The sequence below is a fragment of the Mchenga conophoros genome, linkage group LG15, assembly GCF_057382185.1.
Source record: "Mchenga conophoros isolate Kocher_MC1m ecotype Shallow Benthic linkage group LG15, M_conophoros_male_GT1.1, whole genome shotgun sequence".
Taxonomy (NCBI): Eukaryota; Metazoa; Chordata; class Actinopteri; order Cichliformes; family Cichlidae; genus Mchenga; species Mchenga conophoros.
The window spans coordinates 698,965-712,071 of NC_140540.1; the positions used below are offsets into that span (position 1 = coordinate 698,965).

At 43.1% G+C, this 13,107-nt stretch overlaps 1 protein-coding gene across 4 annotated transcripts in view; it reads right to left on the minus strand.

Annotated features, from left to right (window-relative positions):
• The window catches only part of disp1 (dispatched homolog 1 (Drosophila)), a 118,501-nt gene that overhangs the window by 65,220 nt on the left and 40,174 nt on the right, over positions 1–13,107 (minus strand). For 3 of the 4 annotated variants that reach the window (XM_085246327.1, XM_085246322.1, XM_085246325.1), the window contains one exon: positions 11,486–11,563. The exons of the other annotated variant lie outside the window; for it this stretch is intronic. The gene's annotated coding sequence lies outside the window, so the exon portion shown is untranslated. The remainder of the gene's footprint in view (positions 1–11,485; positions 11,564–13,107) is intronic. 4 annotated transcript variants of the gene reach the window in all.

Genomic DNA, 13,107 nt, shown 5'->3' on the forward strand with positions numbered 1-13,107 from the left:
CTGTATTTATATAGCGCTTTACTAGTCCCTAAGGACCCCAAAGCGCTTAACATATCCAGTCATCCACCCATTCACACACTGGTGATGGCAGCTACGTTGTAACCACAGCCACCCTGGGGCGCACTGATAGAGGCGAGGCTGCCGGACACTGGCGCCACCGGGCCCTCTGACCACCACCAGTAGGCAACGGGTGAAGTGTCTTGCCCAAGGACACGACGACCGAGACTGTCCAAGCCAGGGCTCGAACCGGCAACCTTCCAATTACAAGGCAAACTCCCAACTCTTGAGCCACGATCGCCCATAATGGTGTTAAATATACTTCACTAAAATTACAATCAATTTCTTTCCACAAGTCAAAATTTAAACAGTACAGGCTCTAAAATTTACTCCAAGTAAGAGAGGAAAAAGTTGCTCCTTGAAGGATGACAATAAAATAATATCAGGATACAAGAATACAATGTTTGTTTTCACTTTAAGTGATAACGCTGAATCAAAAGTAACAAGCCTGTATTAAAAACAGCAGAAAGTACAGAAGTTTGTGTAAATAAGAAGTTGTCAGAAAAATAAATAATAAAGTACAGATTATAGTGTGAGGTGTGAAACTGGGTGTGGGTCACAATCAGCCAGAGTTTCGGGTGTGTTCATTGTGAAACCTGGCCCCACCTTATCATGTGATTTCCTGAGGTCAGATGGCCCAGGATGTGAGTGGGTGTTAAGGCGTCTGGGAAGGATCTCAAAACTGGATTATAGATGGCAGAGAGTTGGTGTCGTAAGCCCCGCCTCTGTTCAAAGATGGTCGCTCACAGTGGACATAGATGCTTCTTTCACTCCTCTTTCAAACCATCTGTCCTCTCTGTCCAAAATGTGAACGTTGGCATCCTCGAAAGAGTGACCTTTGACCTTTAGATGCAGATGGACTGCTGAGTCTTGTCCTGTGGAGGTGGCTCTTCTGTGTTGTGTCATGCGCTTGTGAAGTGGCTGTTTGGTCTCTCCAATGTAGAGGTCTGAGCATTCCTCGCTGCACTGTACAGCATACACCACATTGTTAAGTTTGTGTTTTGGCGTTTTGTCTTTCAGGTGAACCAGTTTCTGTCTGAGCGTGTTGCTGGGTCTGAAATGCACCGGGATGTCGTGCTTGGAGAAAACTCTCCTGAGTTTCTCTGATACACCGGCTACATAGGGGATGACAATGTTGTTGCGTCTGTCCTTCTTATCCTCCCTCGCTGGTGTCTGGTCTTCTTTTCTGTGCCTCTTTGCTGACTTTAAGAACGCCCATTTAGGATAGCCGCACGTTTTGAGTGCTTCCTTTACATGTGTGTGTTCCTTCTTTTTCCCTTCAGGCTTAGAGGGAACATGTTCTGCCCGGTGGTGTAGGGTCCTGATTACTCCAAGTTTGTGTTCAGAGGGTGATGGGAGTCAAAGAGGAGGTACTGGTCCGTGTGTGTGGGCTTCCGGTAAACTTTGATGTTGAGGTTGCCGTTCTCTTCAATGTGCACAGTGCAGTCCAGGAAAGGCAAACAGTTGTCCTTTGTGTCTTCCCTGATGAACTTGATGTTTTTATCCACAGCGTTAATGTGCGCAGTGAAGGATTCCACTTCTTGTGTCTTGATTTTGACCCAGGTGTCGTCCACATATCTGTACCAGTGGCTGGGTACTCTTCCTTTGAAAGACCCAAGAGCCTTCCTTTCCACTTCCTCCATGTAAAGGTTGCTACAATAGGTGACACGGGGGAGCCCATGGCACAGCCATGTTTTTGTCTGTAAAAGCCTTCGTTGTACTTGAAATATTTAGTGGTGAGGCAGAGGTCTAACAGTGTGCAGATCTGATCGGGTGTGAAGTTGGTCCTGTCCTCCAAGGAGCTGTCTTCTTGTAGTCGTTTTCTGACAGTAATCTTGGTAATAAATCTTGAATAATAGCTCATTAACCTTTAGCTTAAACTTTAAGTTAAAAGAAATAACAGAAATGAGAGTGCACATGCACATAGCTCTACAAAGGCAGAATATCATCTTTTGCATTAGCAAAATAACTGAGCTACAATGGCAGTCTATTTTTGTTTCGAAGACATTTTTTCTTGTGCTAAGCACGATCTTTTGTTACGACCGTGTATTACTACCAAAGCTGGCCACATATGTTTCTGCACGCTGTAGCTCATGCAGTAGATTTAATACTATATTAACAAGAGAGGATATCTGTAAATTGCTTTGGTGTGGAAACTCTGACATTAGCTCCGGTTCTCAGTCTGATGAAGCTGTAGCCTCCCACAGATATGACCGGGTTGGCGGGTGGATGATTTCCGGGCTTGGCGCAGGGTTGGTGGTGGAGGATTAAGTGGGTGTCATGATTCGGCTGTGTGGCAGGCAGGAGAGGACCCAAACGCAAACTCACGGAGACAAAACATAAGCTAAAAGCTAAACATAAAGTATACCAGGAACCACGGGGAGAATCACACACAGCATGAGGGAGACTACGACACTGACAAAGAGAAACACAGAGCTTAAATACACAGAGGGATAACGAGGGAATGAGACACAGAAGGAGAGCACAGCTGGGAGTAATCAGGCTGGACGAGACAGACGCAAAACTAGAATCACTCACATGAGACACGGACCTTCAAAGTAAAACAGGAAACACAATGACTGAATTCTAAAACACGCAAACTTAACAGCAACTGGAGAGACAGAACATAGGAACCTGAAACATGGTACAACACATCACAGTGGACATAACATGGAACACAGGGAAGCCATATAACAAAGCCAAAGAGCTAAACCTAAGATAACCATAACAGACCTAGGGAAACAAGAAACAGTACATCAAAGGACTCAAAACATAAACCATAATATAAAAGCACAGGATCTCTTCCAAATAAATAGGAAACATAATGAGACGCAGACATGACAACCAGAACTTGACAAGGTAAGACACAGACATGAAACACACGAAGAGCAGGGGAGACTTAACATGGGTTGGAAACACGAGGGGGAACTAATAAGCAAATGAACATAGGAGGCCTAATGAGCTTAACATACTATAAACATCAAGATGAACTAAAACTCAAAACACTGGGTCCTAAGACCCAGGATCGTGACAGAGGGATTTATACTTTTGATTTAAATGTGCACCATAGGTATGCTGTAATAGCAAACCTTTCAGAAATCCCACTCTTTAACCTCCTAAGACCTGAACTCTTCCACAGCAGCATTTTTAATTTCTCTTTGATTTTTGAGCTGATTGGGACCTGATGAATGTAAAAACAAAGAACTACCAGATTTCTTTTTTTTTTACCGGATTTATTATTTTTTTTGCCTGTCCCATTTGGTTCTTTAGCCGTCAGAATTGTTGTCTGAAGACCAACAAGGAGACCCGATGGATTTATTTTGCCAAATGGATCATCGTGGCATTGCCATATTGGTCCATTTGATCGACCTTTGTTTTTATTATTTATTTTATTTTATTTTCAATTGTTACAGACGGGACAGACATGAGTGAGGGATAGGAAAGGGAGAGAGAAAGAGGAAGGAAAATTTAAACAGAAGGGGAGAGGGACAGTGAGAGAGGGAAAAAAAATCTCCTGGATCACCTGTTGAGAGAGAAATAGAAAACAAGCAAAAAAAAAAAAAAAACCAAAGCAACATACTAAACACAACAGCATCGCATTAATCTAGCTGAGTGTAAACAGCAGTAAATACTAAATATTGAATGTTGTTGTGCAGCACGCAGGACAGACAGCGCACAATGTGCTTTGAAGTAGCAGCCAAGAAAGGTGTAGTTTAAGTCTACGAACAATGAACACCCGTGTGCACACCTGTGTGGATCAGCGCGCTTGTATTCAAAAGGTTTCCCCATGTAATGGTCTGCAAGAGGATGTAGAGAGCCATAGCCCCGCCCCCCAGGGCATGAAGCAGGCATGGAGGAGATCCAGGCTCCAGACATCCAGAGGCCCCAGAGTGCGAGAGCCCAAGGAGGACCGCCGGAGGGGCATCCGTGCCACCCTCATGGGAAGGGCTAAGGATCCCCAGACGAGGGGTCACCCAGTAGCCACCGAGCAGAAGCTAGAGGGGGCTGCACCGGCATGCCCGCCGACTCTGCCGGCAGCCAGCTGTGCCAGAGTGAACCGAGCCGCAGGCCCAGAGGCCGGAGGCCTGAGGGTCCCCCGCACCCCGGAGGAGGCCTGACCGAGCAACAGGCGCCAGGCCCCACCAGGTAGCCACCGGGAGTGAGCTGATTTTTGTTTCTAACAAAATGAGAGCCACATATGAGGACATTCGTTTAAAATTTCAATAGAACAGTAGCAGCATAATGTCCTCGTAAGTAGACATCAGGCCCTTGTAGAGCAAAAGTGAGTATTTCAGAATCAGAATCGTGTTTATTGGCCAGGTATATGCACAGACACATACAAGGAAGTTGGTTCCGGTAGATGGTGACTCTCAAGCACAGCAATGTAAATCACACACACGTGTCTATATATACACACACATTACACATGCATACACATACATACACAAAGCTGTGTAAACCAACTATATATAACCAATCTAAACTTATATACATAGAATACAGGATGACAGAAATGAAATGAGGTGGAATGAATACTACAGGATGTACATAAGGTGCAGTTGCAGTCGGGCAGTGGAAGCAGTGTGACAATTTGGTCTAAATAACCCCAAATGTGATGTCCACATATGTGGACGCCAGGGGCCCGTTCTTCATACGTCGCTTACTACATCCAAGATCAAATGACACATCCAAGACCAAATCATCGCGCTAACCGTGAGCTCGCTAATCCGGTTCTCCGAACACACCTGCTGTTGGCGATTAGTACAGCTGGATGAAGTAATGTGAGATCACTGGGTGGCTTAACAGGGGCTACGCATCGATAGTAGAAACATTGATCGGCAACCCTCTGCTTGGTCGGCGAAAATGTCGAAGGAGAGCGCTCGGTATTTTTCGGCAGCAGAGCAAGAACTCTTGAGTGAGGGATTTCAGGAGTTTCAGAGTTTAATTAAAACGCAAGGGAACACTGCAAAGGCTGCAAAAGCAAGGAGAGAGGGCTGGCAGAAAGTTGCTGACAAATCAAACTCCTAAGTAATTTAATAATAACAATAATAATGGAGTGGGTTTATATAGCGCTTTTCAAGGCACCCAAAGCGCTTTACAATGCCACTATTCAGTCACTCTCACATTCACACACTGGTGGAGGCAGCTACAGTCGTAGCCACAGCTGCCCTGGGGCAGACTGACAGAAGCCAGGCTGCCATATCGCGCCATCGGCCCCTCTGGCCAACACCAGTAGGCGGTAGGGTAGATTTATCATATTACACGATATTATCCAATATTATATTACATTATATTATAATATGTTATATTATATCCCCTTTCACATTAGAGCCACAACAGGACCCACTAGAACATGGGAACAAGTAAAAGTGAAATATAAGAATATTCTACAGAATGGTAATATTTATCACTTATATTGCTTTTAGTCTCTTGGAAAGAGACCCTGAAATAATCTGTTTGTTTATAACAGCAACCAAGAAAAGGGCAGAGGAAAAAAAGACAGGTGGTGGTCCTGCACCCCCTCGTCAACAAGTTGGTTAAGTAAATAATACCCTCACGGGAATATCGATATCTCTCTATGAGCACACTGTCGCGCTGAGCTAAAGGATCCTGTCTGTCCCGCAATATACGCTGAATCCTGAAAACTCTCCTTATCAATCTTGCACCTTCCGCAATGGGCTGCTCGCGTAAACGGACAGGACATGGCTGCGACAGACTTCCCAAATCCACCTTCGCTTTTATAGCCGTGGTCTCTCATCCTGATTACACGAAGTAATTTACAATTACTACTCTGAAATATGAATTACATCTGTAATAATCACATACATGTAATAGAATGTTAATAGTACATTTCCCTTTTTTAGGAAATGACCTGTATGTATCTGTGTGACATCAATAAATGGATCAGGTGCTGCATTATCTTCAGTTACATTGATAATATTTATTTATGGTGAAACAGTGGAAAAATATCGCTGTTGCTTTCGTATACATGAAGCGGACATACCTGCGTGGCCGCGATCTAATCCTGTTTACATAAAGTAAACCTGCTCCCGAGCAGGTTTACGCTTACGGCTCTGTTGCTATGACAGCAAGTCCCGGATGAGCTTCGGGGAACCGAACGATCCAGGATCACGCGAAATCGTCAACAATCAAATCCAGCTAACTTACTTAGCGAGGTACAAAGAACGGGCCCCAGGTCCTGGGAGGTTAAGTTGACATGCACCTCCCTAAAAAAAACAAAAAAAACCCAAACTAACTACATGTTTCAGCACTGCAGCCAAAAGCTGATTGATCAATTCATTATTTCCTGTTCTGCATTTCTGGCTGTTGCTTCTATTACAATTTTCAGAAGCGAATAGAAGACAAAAGACCAACTTGAAGACAGGAAGTCCACTGCCGAAGGTGTAGAGCAACACAAGTCCACCATGCACAGGTACAATTACTAGCAATGGGGTCAGCCACTTGCACAGGCTCTACGTAATTCAAACTGAATCAAAGCTTTACTGATGGCATCAGAACCAATGATGGCTTTTTAATCTGCTGTCAGGGCTACGTCATGCTGGTGATGGACATTTTGCACTTTGCTGAATGAGCACCAGTTCATTAGGCGGTCTCTTATAAACAGCACCATCAGCCACACTAGCCGTGTGTCTCGGTTTGCACAGCTCTTCCAATCTGTGTGTACGCCTAGTGTGTTCACAGCAATGTACAAAGCAGCTCAACACGGCAGCACAGCTAGCATTTTGGAGGTGTGACTACAGATCCATGTGGACAGGTAACACTGGTTAATATACTGGTAGAAGTACAAATGCTGTGTTTTACTGTGTTTGCAACACAGACTGAGTGTAAAAGAAAAATGTGCAAACTCAGAGATGCGTGCGTGCGAGAGATTTCCTGCGTATAAAAGGCTGCACTGCTCCCTGAGCTTAGACTTACATGTCAACATGAAGTCATACATTGGACAGTGAGTAAACAGATACAGTTGATCCTGTCTATACCGTTTTTCTCGGTGGGACTGGTCATACCCCACCACACAGAGATATGACCACAAATCATTGCAAATGTTTTGAAATAAAAATTAAGCTTCATTTGCACATCAGCGCAGCCAGAAAGACATTTAAAAAATATCAAAAAATGAGAGACATGTTTTTTCCATGAATCCATCATAGGGGTGTATGGGGGCACTGTGAGCCACGGATAAACAGCTTGTACCTCACTCACTGACCCAGTTGTAGCGCGGTGAAGAACAAACATCCTCCCCTTCAACTAGAAGCTTGTCTGAACTCGCCATACAGAGGCGGGGGGAAATGAAGAGGTCCAGCAATAGCTGCGTCACAGAGCAGTTCTTCCCTCCGTGCACGTTTTCCTTATTAGACTGCTCGTGATTACAGGACACTGATGAAAGGCTCCCGACTTTTCCCATTCTGATTGTTGGTTAGTTAGAGGCTTTTAAATGGTTGCTGACATGACGTCATGCAGTAAAGCTGAAATTAGGACCTCATGAACAAAAAACACTGCACTTGAATTGGAAAAAAGCCCTGATTAAACACCAGCTTACAGTTTTGTTGTGGACGTTGTTATCATTACCTTCCAAAGAGCAGTTACAGACAGAAGAGCAGTTACTGATCCAACAGCACCCTTAGACAAGTCGAAGTGCCAAAAACAACCGCCCCCGGTGGCCACATGAGGCCGACTGCAAACACCGGTCAATCCTCCAACTCCCGTGTTAAACACTAAACATGTTTATAGGCAGCTACAAATAACAGTGTGGTTTATATCACTAACTTCCCTCTTCATCAGCTTCTTCATCAGCTGTACACGGCTGATAAAACAACAGGAAAACAACTTGTAATATACAGAGACACATAAAGTCTGTAGAACTGTATCCATGGTTTAATATTAACACCTGTGAGAACAATCGTGTGGTTGTAATGTAATTAAATATATTGTTATAATATCCGTGTGTGCGTGTTATTCATTAATAATAAAGTTCTATTAACCATTCAAGAGTATATTTATCATAATAAAGTTATCGTGATGACATTTTTCCATCATTACCCAGCCTCAGTCTACCAGCGTGACTCCCTATCTCATTATTTCAATTCTGATTCACTCGGAAGCATTTTAATGGAACTACAGAACAAATATTACTAATTACTAATGTGCTTATTTGAACTGTTTTATTTTCAGTGTGAGGAAGTCTTGAGACAGCCCTTACTGCTCTACATTTTGGGTGCCATACCCTTTTCTCATTTTTAAAGTGATCCCGAGCAACAGTTCTGCAGGATTTTCTCTGGAAACCGGCAGCTTTTTCACTCACCCATGGTCCAGTCCAGACCGTTTTCAGAGGAATGTGGGGTTTTCTTTTTGTTGGTTTAGCCATTTAACACAGACCTATGAATCACCCAGACATAAAAACTACATCTAACTCATGTCTAAACACAACACTGTAGATTCTTCAGTTTAATCTACGAAAGGTGGAAGGGAGGCTGCAACACACAGGTTTGTTGGAGCGATTAAAAGGAGGAAAGTCAGCACAGACTGAGAGCTCTACAGCCCTCTGTAAAACATGGTGGGGGCGTTTCGGTCAGAGGTGTTGGCAAGTTCAAAAACACTAATGTCATTATGAATGCATAAAAGTACCATCAGATTTTAACACTACAAATCATCTAGAAAGTATCTGATTGACCCATGGCTTCATTTTTTGATATACTGTAACAATGACCCCAAACACACTGCGTGCAGTAAGAGCACGCCTGGACAGAAAACAAGCACACAGTGCAGACCTCGACATTACTGAAGCAGAGCGGGATCGTCCTGACAGAGAACCGAACAAAAGCAGCCGAACAAAGACGAGCGTTGAATGTCCTGAAGAGGAGAAGACAGCTATTCCTGAAGATAACTTCCCACGTGAGAAGCAGAGTTCAGGCTGTGTTAAAGATGATTGTACCTAGGGGTGGGGGGGTGGGGGGAAAATCGATACTGTGTAGTATCGTGATATTTTGTATCGATGCAGGGACAGCAGAAATCGATATTTTGTTACAAAAAAAGGTTTTTGTGCTCTGACTTCAGAGCATGTTGATCCTTTTTCTGAGCAAGAACCCTGACATCCCTTCACTGTCCAAATGTGTTTAACTGTTTTTGGCAGCAATAAACATGACAGTTTACTTATTTTAATTTAAGACATGTTTTATTTTAATTACTTTTAAAACTTTTTTATTTAATGTAAAATTATATTTTGTTTTAATTTACTTTCAAATTCTTCAGTTGCTGAATGGGCTGCATAGTTTTCATAAATAGCTATAATTGTACCAGATGGTTGCATTCAGTTAAGCTGGACTAGACTGTAATACAAACCGTTCAGTTTGTCAACGATAAAACTGAAATGAGAGAAAGACTGAGTGCGAGACTTTGATTTTAGATAAAATGAATATTGATAAAGTTTACCTTTATGGACAGAATCTGAATATCGCAAAATATTAAAAAAAAATTGCAATAATATCGTATGGTGCATTAAGTATTGTGATAACATCGTATCGTGGGATGTATGGTGATTCCCACCTCTAATTGTACCAAATATTGACTTCCGAGCTCAGGTTTTTGCCTTATATGTATCTACATTCAATATAGTGCCACACCCGTTCCTGTCTTCTTAAGCTATAGTTTTGCACACATCTCTGTTTCACACCTCCATATTTTGTCTCCTTTTATATCTTCAGTTCTATTCCTGTTGTATATATTAATCAGCATCTGTGGGTGGACAGCAAAGAAAGGATTTCATTGCACAGAGAAATGCCCTTTTTCTCTTGTGACACATGACACTTTGGATCTTTGAATCTTAGTAAAACATGTTGAAGAAAAAACACAAACTGATGGATAAAACATATTACAGGTCATATACAAAGAGCTGGTGTATTACAAAAAGGGAAACAACTGTTAGTGCAATGGGTGAACGCAATATCACGATGGTCAGGGCATGTACAATACTGGGGTTTGTGCAATATAATTGATGTGTTTCTGTTATTGTTATCTATACTGTCCTCTGTGTCCACTCTCCTTGTCATTGTTTGTTATAGTATAATGTGATCACTGTTTTTGTCCTTGTCACATGACCTGTAAATAGTGTCTCTGTATGTTTTTACTAACTTGTGTTTAACACCAACCTGCCAGAGGGTCTGCAGATGCAAATTAGCCCAAGGCTATAATCTGGCATATTTACATTTGTTAAAATGTTCATTAATATGTATTGCCCCTCTTTCTAAAAAATAAATAAATAAATAAATAAATAAATAAATAAATATGTGTGATGCACCCACACAGCTCAGTTCAGCCTGCCAGCCTTAGCTAATAGCTCTGCCTCTTGGCGGGAAATATCAAAATACAGACGATAATGAACATCACATTAGCCGAGTTAATAAAGCAACACGTGGCAAAGGGAGCACTGTGCAGACTGATCATCACATTCATTTTGGGTTTAAACTAGGGCTGCACGATTAATCGTTAGAAAATCGCGATCTCGATTCATACTTATGTGCGATCTCATTTCCAAATGACAACGATTCAAAAAAAAAAAAAAAAAAAAAAAAAAAAAAAAAAGACGACGACGTCCCGGCATTTTGATCCGGGACGTAATCTGCATGACAACAAGCGCTCACTCTTCCTGCTCAACGAATGACGAGGACGGAGCCTTATACCACGTGATACAGAAGCTGTGCCGTGTGATGCTAAAATTAGCAGGAAAAAACAACGGAGAGCACGTCAGGGATGACGAGAAAGTGACAGGAGAAAATCCGTCCGGGTCAACCACCCAAACATCAATAACGGGAACCTTATATAGCGCTTCCCTGTACACGTCGAACTCCCGCAGGCACAAAGAAATTACGGAGGCTATCACTTATCACCTGACCAAAGATATGGCTCCCATCAACACTGTGCAAAACGAGGGATTTAGGAAAATGATCAACACCCTAGACAAACGCTGCACAGTGCCGTCCCGCAACTATTTTTCTATTGTTGCACTACCTGCTCTGTACACGCAGCGTCGAGCAACGGTGGAGACGGAATTTCAAGCAGTACAACATTTTGCGGCAACAACAAAACGTGAGACATTTGTTGTTTTATGTTTATTTATTGTTTTTATGTTCAGTCTCAACTGTTACGAAGTTGATGTGCAGTTAATAAGTGCAATAAATATTTATACTGGAAAAGAGAATCGTGAGAGAATCATGATCTCAATTCTAAGCCAAAAAATCTTGATTCTCATTTTATGCAAAATCGTGCAGCCCTAGTTTAAACCACACTCAGTTACTGAATGAAGGAAATGTACAACAGGACGTCCCTCAGAACTAGTTTGATGTTAACTTTATGGTGTGCAGCTTTGCACAGTAAATACACAATCTACAGTTAAACGCAGAGCTACATGCCTTACCTGCAAGATGACAATGCACCGTGCTCTGCATTTGTTTATGCGGTCACACTCTCAAAGCCCCCAGAGACACCGGTCAATCTGTGGACACACAGACAAGATTGCTCTGAAACACAGTACAAAACAAAATGAAAAGAATCGGCTCCTTTGGAAAGAAACGACTGCACTGAGTTAAAGATCAGCAGCAAGTGCTATCCATCTATGCCTTAAATAGGAAAGACTGCTGGTGCCAATTTTCCTTGAAAATCACTGCTGGAAATAAGCTTGTAAAGGAATCCACGGAAGAATTTTTTTTTTTTTTTAAGTGTAAGACAATAAAAGAGAGTCTGGTAAAAAAAAAAAATTAAAACACAGAGACCGAAATAGGCAAAATCTACAAGTCTGTTCCTTCCCCTCGACCTCGAAGCTGAGAGGTCACACCACTCGCGGGTCTGTTAATAAGGTCTGCAAAGGTCACTTTATTGTGAAGATTAGGCCCACTGACAGAAAAATGCAGCTTCATACTGCAGAGATTTTAGGTGATGATTTAACAGGCACAGAGAAGATTAGACAAGAAGGCCGGCTAGCAGGAAGCAGGACAGGAAGGCATTATCCTGCCCCGTGACGCCGGTCCTGGGAGGTTAGCAGGTAGCCTAGAAACAAGGTCATGATATGACCTTGAGTATGTGCAAGGGCTCAGCAGAACAGAAGGCCATTCAAAGGCAGCATATGGTTCACATCAGCAGTTCCTAAGGTGTGTGTTGATAGAGAGAAGATGAAGACAGTGGTCGCCACAGAGGGGGTTAAATATGGACAGACGAGCTGACAGGGTTTGTTGCAGGTAGACAACTCTCCAGCAATCTCCGCCGTATGTTCAATGTAGTATATACTGCTGAAGATAACATTATGCCAGAGATTGTGATATCCTTAGATGCCCACAAAGCCTTTGATCGAATAGAGTATTACTATCTATTTACGGCCCTCGAAAGATTCGGCTTTGGTCCAACATTTTGCTCATGGATTAAAATAATTTATTCGAGCCCCCAGGCTATGGTGAGAACGAATAATATCGTATCTGAACCCTTCTCTCTATTCCGGGGAACAAGACAGGGGTGCCCTTTGTCACCCCTGCTCTTTGATGTGGCAATTGAACCCCTTGCGATGATGGTAAATGGTAAATGGCCTGTATTTATATAGCGCTTTACTAGTCCCTAAGAACAGCCTTTAGGGAATGGCATAGAGCTGGGGTGGAATGTGTCAAACATCCAAAGCGCTTTACATATCCAGTCATCCACCCATTCACGCACACATTCACACACTGGTGATGGCAAGCTACATTGTAGCCACAGCCACCCTGGGGCGCACTGACAGAGGCGAGGCTGCCGGACACTGGCGCCACCGGGCCCTCTGACCACCACCAGTAGGCAACGGGTGAAGTGTCTTGCCCAAGGACACAACGACCGAGACTGTCCAAGCCGGGGCTCGAACCGGCAACCTTCCGATTACAAGGCGAACTCCCAACTCTTGAGCCACGATCGCTGAGACAGGCTGCTGAATTGGTAGGGATACAAAGGGGGACACAAAACCATAGGCTGTCCTTGTATGCTGACGATCTCCTCCTTTTTCTGTCAAACCCTGCCACTAGT